The sequence below is a fragment of the Pongo pygmaeus genome, chromosome 18, assembly GCF_028885625.2.
Source record: "Pongo pygmaeus isolate AG05252 chromosome 18, NHGRI_mPonPyg2-v2.0_pri, whole genome shotgun sequence".
In the NCBI taxonomy this organism is placed as follows: Eukaryota; Metazoa; Chordata; class Mammalia; order Primates; family Hominidae; genus Pongo; species Pongo pygmaeus.
Window position 1 is genome coordinate 64,362,886 of NC_072391.2, and position 10,023 is coordinate 64,372,908.

Genomic DNA, 10,023 nt, shown 5'->3' on the forward strand with positions numbered 1-10,023 from the left:
CCAGGATGGTCTCAATCTCCTGACCTCGTGATCCTCCCACCTCGGCCTCCCAAAGTGCTGGGATTACAGGCGTGAGCCACCGCGCCCAGACCATTTTAACTATTTTTAAATGTACAGTTCAATATCATTAAGTACATTCACATCATTGCACAACCATCACCACTATTCTGTCTTTAGAACTTTTTCATCATTTAAACTGAAACTCTGTACCCATTCAACAATGACTTGCTGTTACTCCCTCTTCCTAGCCCCCGGTAACCCCTATTCTGCTTTCTGTCTCTATGAACTTGACTCTTCCAGGTGCCTGATATAAGTACAGTAATGCAGTATTTGTCCTTTTGTGTCTGGCTTATGTCACTTCACATGATGTCTTCAAGTTTCATCCATGCTGTAGCATCTATCAGAATTTCCTTCCGTTTTAAGGCTGGATAATATTCCATTGCAGGTATATAACACATTTTGTTTATCCATCCATCCAGTGATGGGCATTTGGGTTCTTTCCACCTTTAGGCTATTGTGAATAATGCTGCTATGAACACTGGCATAGTGTCCCACAGTATTTTTGTCCCAAACTAGTGTTGATTAGGCCCTTTATTCCCAGAGGTTCCTGAGTCTCTGGGGCAAATGGAAGCTGCACAGATCTGTAGGATGAGGCACATCTAATTCCCCATACCCCAGGATCTAACCCCCAAAGCAAAGGGATGGTGGAGGAGGGCGGAAGCCCCTTCCAAGCAAACATTAATCCTCACAACAACCGTGGATCTTATTATCCCCATTTTACAGATGAAGAAACTGAGGCATTGAGACATTAAAAAGCCTTGCCCAAGGGCCTGAGCTGGTGGAGGCAGAGCAGGAATTGGATCCAGGCCTGTCTGAGGCACCCTGCCACCTCCATCCAGACCTGGAGCAATCCCTGAGAAGGGTGGCTACCACAGGAGATGTGGCAGCTCTGGTCTCAGGAAGCACAGCCGGAGGATGTCCCAGGCAACCAAACAGCCACTCATCAGTAAGGAGCCAGAGTGAGGGCTGCTAGTTCAGCCCCCAGAAGGTGGTCCTGGGGTAGCCAGTGCAGAACTCAGCAGGAGCTCAGTTCCAGCTGAGCCTGATTTCACTCCAGTGTCTACAAGGGACATCCTGACCTGGAGGTCCTCGGCTACTCACCCTGGGGCCTGCTGGCACAGCCCAGGAGCTAGCCCAGGCCTGCCTCTGATGGTTCCCCTGATTTCTCCCCTGACAAAGATTCTCTCCTTGACCAAACTCTACTCAGACTTTCCTGAACTTTTTCAGCTAGGCCTGACTTTTTAGCAAGATTCCTGCTAAGTCAGTTTAACCAGAGCCCCCCACCTTCGATATCTGATCATCTTCCATAATCTAATTAAGTTCCTTAGCCTCGGCCAGGCACGGTGGCTCACGCCTGTAATCCCAGCACTTTGGGAGGCAGAGGCAGGCAGACCACTTGAGCTCAGGAGTTCGAGACCAGCGTGTCCAACATGGTGAAACCCCATTCTACTAAAAATACAAAAATTAGCCAGATGTGGTGGTGGGCGCCTGCAATCACAGCTACTTGAGAGGCTGAGGCAGGAGAATCGCTTGAACTCAGGAGGTGGAGGTTGCAGTGAGCTGAAATTGTGCCACTGAACTCCAGCCTGGGCGACAGAGCAAGACTCTGCCTCAAAAATATAAAAAATAAAAGTTCTTCAGCCTCTATTATCCCCAAGGTGATGTCTGGTCACCCTGGCCTGCCTGCAGCAAGAATCCTATTGGATGGGCTTAGCCAGAATTCCCCCCTTTATCTCTGATATTTCCTCTTAGTAATTTTCCATCCACTGACCCCACCTTGCTCCTTGGCTATAAATTCTCACTTGTCCATGCTGTATTCAGAGTTGAGCCCAATCTCTCTCCCCAGCTGCCTGACTGCAAAACCCCACTGTGGCAGTCCCTATGCCTATTTCTTTTTTTTTTTTTTCTTTTTTTTTTTTTGGAAACAGGGTCTCCTCTGTTGCCCAGGCTGAAGTGCAGTGGTGCGATCACGGCTGACTGCAGCCTCAAACTCCTGGGCTCAAGCAATCCTCTCACGTCAGCCTCCCAAATAGCTGGGACCACAGACAGCCACCACCAGCCTCGGCGAATTTTTTTTTACTTTTTGGGCCTGACACAGTGGCACATGCCTGTAATCCCAGCACTTTGGGAGGCTGAGGCAAGAGGACTGCTTGAGCCCGGGAGTTTGAGACCAACCTGGGCAACACTGCAAGACCCCATCCCTACAAAAAACATTAATTAAAAAAATTAGCCAGGTATAGTGGCACATGCCTGTAGTCCCAGCTACTCAAGAGGCTGAGGTGGGAAAATCGCTTGAGCCCAGAAGGCCGAGGCTTCAGTGAGCTATGATCGTCACACCACTGCACTCCAGCCTGGGTGACAGAGTGAGACCCTCTCTACCGCCTTGGCCTCCAAAAGTGCTGGAATTACAGGCACAAGCTAACGGCTCGGCCCCTATGCCTATTTAAGATGCTCCCGAATAAAGTCTGCTTTACTGAGCCTTCACAAGGATCAAGAATGACTTTTCTTGAACTCCCCTCCTCATGCTTTCTCACTGTGGGGAGGGCAGCTGCCTCTAATGGCCACCTGCCCAGGGCCCTCCTCCCCCAACTAGAGGAAGTGCAGCTGAGCAGGAGCCAGGGCTTAGTCGGGTCCAGGCTGGCTGTGGCAGATGTGACAATCATAAAGGGCTCTGAGGAAACCCTAGGACCCTCCATAGGAATCCAAGCCTGGGAGAACCCCAGTGGGCAGTCTGAATGCTGGGTTGGCCCCTGCTTCCCACAGCCCCGGCTCCACACCCTCCCCATACACCCAGGAGGGTGTCCCGCTTCTCGTCAGCTCCTCCCCGGGGTTGCCTTGCTGGATGACGGAGGCGGGAGGGCTACCTACTACTGCCCTATCGTCCCACCTTGTCTTCCTGTCCCCACTCAGGTCCTCCCACGGCCACCCGGAGTCTCTCCTGAAGCTGCCGCCAGGCCCCATCCCGCGTGGATCGGTGCGCAGAACAGACTGGATCTTGGTGAAAGCCCGAGGACACTTTCTGAGTCTTGCCCCAAGCCGCCCTCCCCACCGCCGGGTTTCATCCACCCGCCCGCGCCATCGCGGGTACGAAAGAGTGCGGGCGCTAAGCTCACGCAGGCACAGCGCACACACGCGCCCCCTGCCGGCCGCGCCGGGCCGAGCCGCCCACCTGGGGCTGAGCCTGGCTCCTGGCTCCTGGCTCCGGAAGCAGTGCCCCAGCTTCTCCCTCGCCACGCCCCCACCTTCCACCCGCGAAGCAGCAATTACTGGCTCAGGCGGCTGGGAAAGGGCCAATTAGCACAGAAGACGCGGCCCCTCTGCGGGGCCCCTGCTGACCGCAGCCCACGCAGTGCTGCCTCCGCCGTGGGCCCCCAGCTCCCGCCGCCCGCCCGCCTGCCACAGCCCTCCCGGCCTGGCTGACAGCGCTGGCTGCCTAGGAGCCCCGGGGGACGCGCCGTCCGGCCTCCCGCCAACTGCAGTCACGGATCCAGCCGCCTGGCGCCAGCCCAGAGCCGGGGCGGACGTGCGGGCGCCGGGAGCTGAATCTCGCCGCCGCTGGGTGGTGGGGGCTAGTGGGCTGCGCTCCACTGCGAGGGCTCCTGCGCCCCCGACAGCCTGCGCCTTGGCGCCCGCCAGCAGTCTCCAGGCGGGGGCGGCCCCGCCCAAGCCCTCTTGCCTTCTCAGGGCCCTCCTTGTTTCTTCCGGACCTCCGAGGCCCGGTTCTGGGCTGGCCGAGCTGGAGAAGTTCCCCACTGGTGGCTACGGCAGAGCCAGGCTTTGGAAACCCACGGCCGGCGCTGGATCGTGCCCCGCGACAGGCACGTAGGCAGGATACGGGGTGGGCAGCACAGGGACACAAGCACTCATTACTGACAGTGAATGCATGAACTTCCTCCCCTGGGTCCCTCCCCTGCACAACCTGACTTACCCACCTATAGGCTTTGGGAGACCCAAGAGGGGTGGGTCCTGCCCTCCAGGATCCTGCAGGCTGCATGGGCAGAGGATCCAGGAGCTTGGCTAGGACCCCAAGCTAAAGAAAGCCCCGAGGTCCAGGGAGGGAGGCATCGGGTGAAAAAAAAAGGGGAGAGGCTGGAAGAGGGAGTTGTAGGGGACAGATGCCACCCGTCAAGGCTTTCCCTTCCCCCAAAGAACCCCCTTCCAGCTGAAGCCGGTCACACTGGGGCCCAGGAGTAAGGGACAAAGTGGGCCTGAGCCCAGTACATCCTCTGCAGGAGGCTGAAGTTTCTAGAACAAGAAGTGGGAGAGGGTTCAGTAGGAAGGTCCACAAGTGAAGTCGACCAAAGAGATCCTGCTGTTTCCCCATGAGTGCCACAAGGGACTGGGATAGAAGGGCTGAGGCTGGACCAGTCCTGGATGCAGTGGCCTTTTCTGTGCGTTCTCCCTCTGCTCCCTCAGGTCTGGAGGGCTGGGAGCCTGCTACGTGCTCTGGAACTTTACTCAGGTCTTGTTGAGCCAGACTTTCTTTGGGAAAGTGTGGACCATGTCTCTAAAAGAACCAGAACTGCTTCTTTCCACCAAGGTCATTAACTGTGTGGAGAGGGAGAGAGCCCCTGTTAGAAATTGGGGGATGCAGACTGAACAATGAAGGAACATAGCAACAATGAAGGAACATAGCAACAATGAAGGAACATAGGGACAATGACACCACCTTGAGTCCAGTGGAATGAGGTGCGGCTGCATTAAAGGATGAGGAAAGGGACAGAGACAGGTGTAAGAGACGATGGAACAATCAGCCAAGAAAGTCAGGGGGTTGGCTGGGCGTGGTGGCTCACACCTGTAATCCCTGCACTTTGGGAGGCTGTGGCGGGCAGATGGCTTAAGCCCAGGAGTTCAAGACCAGCCTGAACAACATGGCAAAACCCCATCTCTACGAAAAATACAAAAATTAGCCAGGCATGGTGGCATGCCCCTGCAGTCCCAGCTACTTGGGAAGCTGAGGTGGGAGGATGGCTTGAGCCTGGCAGGCAAAAGTTGCAGTGACACAAGATTTTTTAAAAGGCCAGGCAGGCATGGTTGCTCATGCCTGTAGTCCCAGCACTTTGGGAGACTGAGGCAGGCGGATCACCTGAGATCAGGAGTTCTGGACCAGCCTGGCCAACATGGAAAAACCCTGTCTCTACTAAAAATACAAAAATTAGCCAGGTGTGGTGGCACACACCTGTAATCCCAGCTACTCAGGAGGCTGAGGCACAAGAATCGCTTGAGCCTGGGAGGCGGAGGTTGCCAAGATTGTGCCACTGCACTCCAGCCTGGGCGACAGAGTGAGACCCTGTCAAAAAAAAAAAGGCAAGGGTGGAGGAAAGAGGCAGAAGCTGGTGGACACACAGCCAGACAGACAAATGGAAAGAGAGCCAGGGCAGTGCTGGGGCAGTTCAGACAAGAGAGGGGGCATGCCTGGACACTCAGAAGGTCCTAAAACAGTCCCTGTTTTAGGACAGGACTCTGGCCTCAGCCCCCTCTAGCCATGGTCCAGGACCCCTGTCCACTCCCAGCCCTTTCAGCCACAGGAGCTGCTGGCGGAGCACATTGGTGACCTCACCAAGGAGCTGCTGGGTGATCATTATGGATCCCCCGCTAATAAAGAGCAAGAACCCTTTTGAGGGGGAGCCTAAAGGTGAAAGAAAAAGCCTTTCAGGAAATTAGCACCAGTGGCAGGAAAATTCATCAAAAGCTGGCGGAGGCGCCTGTGGCTGATTCACGTCTCTTGCCAAAGAGGCAGCTCCTCTGACCTGGGGGAAGGCCTGGTAGCTTCCAGGGCCCTCTAGAGACCCCAGATCCCTGGCCCTGTTGCTGGGACTCTCAGCACCTGGCAGGGGTGCCACCATGGATTTGCTGCTCCCAAATCACAGGATTCTGCAGTGCTAGGAAAGGCTGCTGATCAGTAGGGGGTCTTGGGTTTTAATATAACTCTTCCCTCTGCTGTGTGATCTGAGACACTCAATTGGCTTCTCTGATACTCCCTGCCAGGAGAAATCCTAACCTGCCTGGCCTCTAGGCGACCAATATATCCACAATACTCAGTATATCTGAGACAAGAATATTTTTCTGAAGAGTGAGGATGCAACTATACCCAAACAATCATTGGTAGTGGGAGGTCTCACGTGAGAAGCAGAGAGGCAGCCTGAATGTGGAACCCATTATTCTGGTAGCAGCCCCACCTGCCAGCATCCAGGTATGGCCGACAGAATAGCTGTTGCAGCACACACCTCCAGGGGGCACCATTTCCATGGTTTACAGTCTGAATGAGGCCTGAATGTAACCTGAGCTTCATGACTGCCTCCTCTGGGCTTGGTACCCACAGGCACACTCACACCACACACGTGCCTCAGAGAAGGCTCTGATTGGTTGATCACGATCACCACCTAACCTAAAGCATCCACATTGGTCAGGCTTTGGAGCCCGCGCTTCCGCTCTAGCTATGCATGGCTCCCTTCAGCTCCCGGAGCAGGTCCAGTCCCAGGTCCAGCCAGATCATTTAATGCTGATAGAAGGCAGGATCTTTTGAAAGAGCTATGGATGTAGCAGGCCCCAGAGGCTCAGGAAGTCCTTTCCAGGCCATGCCCTGGTTCTGGCACTGCCACTGCCCCTGCTCCACTACTAAAGGAGGCAGGCCAGGCCATGCATGGTGGCTCATGCCTGTAATTCCAGCACTTTGGGAGGCCAAGGTGGGCAGATCTCCTGAGGTCGGGAGTTCAAGACTAGCCTGGCCAACATGGTGAAACCCCGTCTCTACTAAAAATACAAAAAATTAGCTGGGCATGGTGGTGCTCGCCTGTAATCCCATCTACTCGGGGGGCTGAGACAGGCGAATCGCTTGAAACCTTGAAACCGGGAGGCAGAGGTTGCAGTGAGCGAGATCGTGCCACTGCACTCCAGCCTGGGTGACAGAGTAGGACTCCATCTCAAAAAAAAAAAAAAAAAGAATAAAGAAAAAAGAAAAGGAGGCAAGCCACAGGCAGTAACCTTTTTTTTTTTTTTTTTTTTTTTGAGACGGAATCTTGCTTTGTTGCCCAGGCTGGAGTGCGGTGGAACGATCTCAGCTCACTGCAGCCTCCACCTCCCAGGTTTAAGCTATTCTCGTGCCTCAGCCTCCCAAGTAGCTGGGATTACAGGCATAAGCCACCACACCCAGCTGATTTTTGTATTTTTAGTAGAGATGGAGTCTCACCATGTTGGCCAGGTTGGTCTAGAACTCCTGACCTCAGATGACCCACCTGCCTTGGCCTCCGAAAGTGCTGGGCTTACAGGTGTGAGCCACTGCGCCTGGTTTCAGGCACCCTTTTAGCTCATTGTATGGCATTTTGGCTAGACCTTATGTGAACTCAAATTGTTATCCTGTGCTTCCCTTACTGCCAACGTTTACAGATGGCTTCGTATCAACCAAAGCATTGTACAACTCATAGCATTTCAGAGCTAGAAGGGACCATAAACAGTGTCATAGCCACCGTTCTTTGAGAACTTACAACTTTGTGCTAGACACTAACCCAGGTACCTTCTGATGTTTTTGCCTGCACAGTACAGCCATTCCTTTTCCCGTAACACCACCCTGTCCTCAGCAATTCACCGTGTCCACACCTCAGCTCAGGGATGACCAGATAACCCAGACTTGGACTATTAAGCTCAATCTCAAGATTTTTGTGGAAACATCAGGAAAGAGAATGACTACCACTTGAGGGTGAGTCAGCATGTGAAGGAAGGTAAAACGGAAAACTAGCCAGGTGCAGTGGCATGTGCCTGCAGTCCCAGCTACTCGGGAGGCTGAGATGGGAGGATTGCTTGAGCCCAGGAGTTCTGGGCTATAATTCACTATGCTGATTAGGTGTCTGCACTAAGTGTGGCATCGATATGGTGATCTCCTAGGAATGAGGGACCACCAGGTAGCCTAAGGAGGAGTGAACCAGCCCAGGTCGAAAATGGAGCAGGTCAAAACTCCTGTGCTAATCAGTAGTGAGATCGTGCCTGCGAATAGCTGTTGCACTCCAGCCTGGGCAATATAGCAAGACCTCATCTCTAAAAAAAAAAAAAAAAGGAATAGTGAAATGAAATAGTTCACACTGAGGAATAGCCTTGAACAAATAAAATAAAATAAAATAAAATAGGCTGGGCGCTGTGGCTCACACCTGTAATCCCAGCACTTTGGGAGGCCAAGAAAGGCAGATCACTTGAAGCCAGGAGTTCAAGACCAACCTGAGCAGCAACATAGCAAGAGCCCCCCACCTCTAAAGAAAAAAAAAATTAAAGAGTTAAGTGACTGCATTTCTTCAACTGCAGGACTTCTCTGGGATCTCTCTCTCTCTGAGTCTACCTGGCTATATGCCCTTGAATGAGTCAGTCACCTGTTCTGAGTCTCAATTTCAAGAGCTACAAAATAAGACAGTAATTCTTTCCCTCTTTATCCTTTATTTATTTTATTTTTTATTTATTTTTTATTTTATTTTTTTGAGACGGAGTCTTGCTCTGTTGCCCAGGCTGGAGTGCAGTGGCACAATCTCGGCTCACTGCAAGCTGCGCCCCCGAGGTTCACGCCATTCTCCTGCCTCAGCCTCCCAAGTAGCTGGGACTACAGGCGCCCGCCACTACGCCTGGCTAATTTTTGTTTTGTTAGTAGAGGCGGGGTTTCACTGTGTTAGCCAGGATGGTCTCGATCTCCTGACCTCGTGATCCGCCCGCCTCGGCCTCCCATAGTGCTGGGATTACAGGCGTGAGCCACCGCGTCCAGCCTTTTTTTTTTTTTTTTTTTTTGAGATGGAGTCTCGCTCTGTCACCCAGGCTGGAGTGCCGTGGCATGATCTCAACTCACTGCAACCTCTGCCTCCTGAGGTCAAGCGATTCTCCCGCCTCAGCCTCCAGAGTAGCTGGGACTACAGGCATGTGCCACGCCCAGCTATTTTTTTGTATTTTTAGTAGAGACAGGGTTTCACTGTGTTAGCCAGGATGGTCTCAATCTCCTGACCTCGTGATCCACCCACCTCGGCCTCCCAAAGTATTGGGATTACAGGTGTGAGCCACCGCGCCCGGCCTTCCCTCTTTATCTTGAAGAAATTAAGGAGAGGCCAGCAAGAGAGTGTTTGGAAAATTGCTTTATGCAGTGGCTTGTGCCTGTAACCCCAGCACTTTGGGAGGCCAAGGTGGGAAGATTACTTGTGCCCAGAAGTTCGAGACCAGCCTGAGCAACATAACAAGACCCTGTCTCTGGAAGAAAGGAAGGAAGCAAGCAAGCAAGCATGGATTAGCCAGGTGGAGTGGTGTGTGCCTGTGGTCTCAGCTATCATGAGACTGAGGCAGGAGGATCACTTGAGCCCAGGAGTTTGAGGCCGCAGCGAGCAACGATGCCACCGCTGCACCCCAGCCTGGCTAACAGAAGATCACTTGAAGCCAGGAGTGAAAAAAAAAATCAGGCAGGAGGATCACTTGAGCCCAGGAGTTTGAGGCTGCAGCGAGCAATGATGCCACCGCTGCACCCCAGCCCGGCTAACAGAAGATCACTTGAAGCCAGGAGAAAAAAAAAAAGTAACAATTAGCCAGGCGTGGTGGTGTGCACTTGTAGTCGCAACTACTTAGGAGGCTGAGACGAGGATCGCCTGAGCCCAGGAGTTGAAAACTGCAATCAGCTAGGATCATGCCACTGCACTTGACCGAGCAAGTCCCTGTCAAAAAAAAAAGAAGACAAGAAAGAAAGAAGAAAGAGAGAGAGAGAAAGAGAAAGAAAGAAAGAAAGAAAGAGTTGTTCACTGAAGGGAAACCTGGGTTGTTCATCTTTGTGTCCATCTCCGTCACCAACACTACCTAAACTGCAAAGCATGCTGGGAGCTCCCCCTGGGCAGGAGGGAGCAAGATGAAGTTAGCATAAGGTGGGACTAGGGAAGCTATCAAGCCTGTGGGATGCCTTTGAGGTAGTTGAGTCGTCTTGTCTCATAGGCATTGGTGAGGGCATGCTGAGGG